The sequence below is a fragment of the Sparassis crispa genome (assembly GCF_003851025.1).
Source record: "Sparassis crispa DNA, contig_000025F, whole genome shotgun sequence".
In the NCBI taxonomy this organism is placed as follows: Eukaryota; Fungi; Basidiomycota; class Agaricomycetes; order Polyporales; family Sparassidaceae; genus Sparassis; species Sparassis crispa.
The window spans coordinates 15,777-21,015 of NW_020939772.1; the positions used below are offsets into that span (position 1 = coordinate 15,777).

General features: G+C 29.0%; 1 non-coding gene across 1 annotated transcript, besides 1 other annotated feature; it reads right to left on the reverse strand.

Moving 5' to 3' along the window:
• Positions 1 to 1,734: 1,734 nt before the first annotated feature.
• Positions 1,735 to 1,807, reverse strand: SCP_t2600020. The gene has a single exon. It is a non-coding gene; the product is annotated as a tRNA-Asp (tRNA).
• Positions 1,808 to 1,983: 176 nt separating this feature from the next.
• Positions 1,984 to 2,056: a sequence feature (amino acid sequence was deduced to be 'Pseudo' by tRNAscan analysis;~tRNA-OTHER).
• The last annotated feature ends 3,183 nt before the right edge of the window (positions 2,057 to 5,239 follow it).

Here is a 5,239-nt window from a genome sequence, read left to right on the forward strand (position 1 = left end):
CTATAACCCATCATATTTATTTTTAATACTTGATATGTCCCAGTTCCTGCTACTAAGATAAAGATTAAACCAGTAGTAGGGCTACCTACTCTTGGATAAAGAGTCAGTATTTTCTCTGCAGTTTTTACACCAGTATAAAAAGCCATATACGATCCCCACTCATTCCATATAGTATTTAGTGCTTCACCTGTAACAAGTATTTCATCTTTTTTAAAAATAATACCATCAAAACCATCTAAATGAATGACCTTTTGTTTTATAATTATAGAGATGAAAAGAGCAATTATTAAAAAACACAATTTATGTTTAAATATAAAATTAAATAATTTTGAGTTACAAATAGTTTTTATACAAAATAAGTATAAATAAAAATAAAATCCAGCCAATAGCATCATTAGTAATTTACTACTAAATATAATAGAAATAAACATTTTTGTTTTTAATTTGTTATTTTGCGTTTTAAGTCAGTATCGCGGACTATTTAATATTAAGAAAGAGGGCTAGTATAAGCTATATAAATATTAATAGATAGAATTAATATAAAAAGCTACCTCGCCCGTTAAGGCTATATCTTCTCCTGCGCTTAAGAGACTATCCAGAGATATTATTTATCTTCATCAGAATCGAACTGATATTAGCTACTTATAATTAAAGTAAAGCTGTATAACCTTCCCTTCGGCTGAAAGATATTGTTACCGCCGGGGCGGAGGCAATGATAATAATGTAAGCTACGAGATTAATACAAAACCTTTCTTTCCTTCGGCAGGAGAAAAAGAATAATAAACATTTTAAATAAACACCACCTGCTACTCTTGGTTATTAAATATCCACATACTTTGATCTTAGAATTATTTTACCTAAAAATACACATTTTAAGATATCCTCGTGCTAACGCCTTGAAATGTCCAAAATAAAGAAATAAAGATTTTAGATTTAAAGAAATAGATAATAATAAAAGCAAACAAAAGAAATAAATTAAAATATATTTACATCGCTAACAGCCAGCACCCAAGGCGCGCTACGTGAGAAGGACAAGCCTATCTATCTACTAATAATATAGCAGTAAAATTTTACTGTAAGATAATTAATAGTTGTAGGCATATTTATTAATGAGGCAATAGTAGTAGCATCATCTACATCTTCCTCAACAGGATCTACAGCTTGACCACCTACTTGCATATTTTGTCTATTAGTATTTGATTGAGTATTAGAATTATTTAATTAAACATTTCTAGGCGTTAGCACGAGGATATCATACAATTAAACATTAAATAAATAAAAAATTAAAATCTAATATCTTATTAATAATAAAATTAAATATTATCATTATACAGTTGTAGCAAATAAAATTTAACAATGACAAATAAATCTATTATTATATATACCCCATTTTTTCTGCTAGAACTTTTAAAGTAAGGTAATTAGCTGTATAATATACATTTGATATTTTGTTAGCTGGTTTTTTTAACCTATTATTTAAAATCTTTAGATTCTAATATATCCCTAATATCACTATACTACTCACTCCGATTTATATGTTCCATATAGGCTAACAGCTAGCGCGAGAAAAAGAGATATATAATTTACTTGTAGTAATAGCACAGTAATTTTGTAAGGTTATTCTATGGTTTTATCGCTCTCTGCTGCCTTCGGAGTAGAGCGCCTACAACTTCCATTATTTAGCCTGCATACCCCCGAAGGAGAAGGCTGGCAAGCGAGAGGAAGGAAATTAAACGAGCCCTTCCAGATTTGAACTGGGACCACCCTAATCGACAATTAGGTACTCTACCAATTAAGCTAAGGGCCCTTATTAACAAAAAGATTAAAAATGAATCTAATATTTATATTCTTTTACGTATATTTTTCTATTTTGTTTTTTAAAAGAATGAATTTAATATTTATATTATTATATAATTTATTATATATTTCTAATTTATTTTACATATTTATTAATTATAATTAACTTAAAATTTTATTTATATAAAGAGCGTAGTATTAATTGGCAGTATGACGATCTCCAAAATCATTGGTAGGTGTTCGAATCACCTCGCTCTTGTAAATATTAAATATCTAAGTATATATAGTATAAAAATATGCTATCTTTATATAGTATAATAAAATTAAAACCTATTTTGTTTTTTTGTTCCAGTGTTCTTTATATTTAAAAATATTTAATCTTTTTTTAGTATAATTACTAATTAAAATAATAATTTATATTTGGTTATATACCACATATTTAGATTTAATTTTAAATTGCTATATTTTTACTAGATCATTTAACAAATATAAATATCTATATTATTAAAAATAAATGATTATAAATAAAAAAACAAAATTATTAAATAATAATATTTCGCTAAGTAAGTACGTATTATTATTAAAAACAAAAACAAAATAAAAAACAAAATATGAAAATAAATTTAGGCGTTAAGGCGCTCCGGCTACGAGACAAAGAATCTTTCGAAAAAAAAAGGTTTAACTACATCTTCTTTACCTGAAGATAAATTAAGATTTCAATTACACCCTTTCATTAGAATACTTCGAGTTTTAGGTGGTTTGAGTTTTTTTTTTTCTATTTATACCTTTATATTATTGTTACTATGTTTTACTTTAATCGCTAACAGCCAGCGCCTATTAAATAAAGGTTATATATATATATTTTTGTTTTTTAAGTGATTATTATTTTGAATCAGCTATACTGTTTAAGTAAAAACTTCCAGTTTCAGGTATATTAGGTATATATACTTTTTTATTTTTAATAAGTATATAGTCCTCTCCTGTTAGGCTATCTTTATATACTTCTATTCCGTTATTCGTAATATTTTGTAAATTTCTTTTATGAAACTTATGTAAAAAATACTCTTGGGAATACAGCTTGATGAACTCAATTTTAACTAACTAACAGACTTAAATTATTAGGGTGAGTACCAAAACAATCATGAATAGTTATTACAGGATCAATCTTTTGTTCAAACGCTGAAATAACAAATTTCATAAGATGAGAAGCATCTAGAGAGTGGATGGCATTAGGAGCCTAAACTTTGTTTACTTGTATCTAATTCATCTGTCCATTCTCTAAGTGTCATAGTTCTACTTCTACCTCCTAGTGTAATATTTATGTTTTTTCTTTTAGATTTATGGTAAAAGTAAGTGAGTTCAGCACCTAGAAACCAAATAACTGGTCGTCAGGCGCTCGCGCAGCAGCCAGCCGAAGGGAAGGGAAGGTAAGGATCCGAAGGCCGGCGAAGCATGCAAGCGAGCGCGGATAGCATAACATTAGTCTAGGCCTAGTGTTCGGTTGGGGGTGAAAGTAAGAATTATTGATTAATATTTTTGGTTTGTTGTTAGTTCTTTCAAATCCAAAGATGAAAGTTTAATAGCTCCTGATCCAATTTCTAAAACAAATCCAATAGTTAATACAATAAAGAATATAAGTGCGATTGAGAAACCAAAAATACTTACTTGGTATAGACTAACTGCAATTGGAAATAATAGTAGAATTTCAAGATCAAAAACTAAAAATAACATACATACTAAATAAAAATGTATTTGGAAAGTAGATCTAGTTTGTCCTTGAATAGCATTGAAACCACACTCATAGGCAGAAACTTTAGCTTCATCAGGTCTATGCGGAGCTAACAATAAATTTAAAGCAAGTAAAATAACAGATAAAATAGGAACAAAAATAAATAACATTAATAAAGTATTCATTTAAAAATTAAATAAAGATAAAGATAGTAATTGTGTACTATTTAATAATATAGAAGGTTTAAGAACAAATAATAAAATAAATAAAGTTAAAGTAGAAATTAAAAAACTATGTAAATTACTAATATTTATATCTAATTTTAAATTTTTTAATATTAATTTTTTTAAAGATAAATCTTCTTTATTTTCTTCTGTTGATTCAGTGTAAAGTACTCTAATTATTTTTAAATAATAAGAAGCACTAATAACACTTACAATTATAGCTATTAAAGCCATAAAATAATAACCACTTTGTATTGCTGAATATAATACAAATTGTTTAGAAAAGAAACCAATTAAAGGAGGAATCAATAAACTAATGTCGTGTAGGCGCTCCCAGAAAATGACCCTTATAATAATAAAATATATTATAAGTAAGTATTATTATTATAAGCAATTAATATGTTCCCAATGACAACTTACTGCCGGCAAGCGAGCAGCAAGCGATACTAATAATAGCCAACCTTACGTGGACTGATTTTTAAGATACTGAAGATTTTTTGTAGACTTATGAAGTTTACTATTAGATAGAATTTCTATTTGAACTGGTACTATAGAATATTTATAAGAAAAGAATGGATACAGGCGAACTAAGTATTGCACGCTATGTTACTACTTGATCTTACTTAAAATCCTAGTCCTCGATAACCTGCTTTTCTGTCTATATGTATTATAGCTCTACAAATGAAATATTTAGAAAAGGTAAGATTTACCCATAAAGCTCTATTTATGCGGTCTTTGACTGACGGTCTGAGAAATAGGTAGTCCTTTATATCGCTCTAGCCTAAACCAGTTTAAGTAAAATCCTCCATCGGCGTCTAATAGTCCAGAGAACCAACTATTTGTTTGTCTTAAACTAAGAAGAGGTATTTTAGTACCTTATCGTTTATTATACCTAATTATTAATCTGTGCTGGCGCCAGCGGATCTTAGGAGTTATCACATATCCGTTAAGAAGTGTAATTATTTTTAATACCGGCTCTATGTTTATATTTATCGCGCCAGCTGCTAGCCTACAACAACAAAAAAAGCTAGTATTCTAATATAACCTCCTAACCTCGTCTGTTCGTGGTTAGCCAAACGCTTAACGCCTAGATCGCATAGCTAAAGGGTAATCTTTGATGCATCTCTCTCTTTCTCTTGCTCGGCTGCTGCTGGCGCCAGCGAGCGCCTGTAACGCTTAAGACCAGCCAAATAATGAGCTAATCGGTTCTTTTTAATTAAAGTTACTAGAGCTAAACTAGATCTGAGAGAACAGCGACTGAACATCAGTCTAAAAATCTTTAGTCTCTAAATATACGAGCATAGTTTATCGGACTATATCTTTAGTATAATATTATACCGTTTCACGTATAGTCTCTGAGGCGGCTTAGCCGACCTGCTGGTGGCTTTATAGAACAGATTGTTACAATTTTCATCTCACTTTTATCGCTCTCTGCTGCGCGAGCGCCTGGCTCTAGAGTAAAACAAATATTAAATTTGTAAATCTTAAT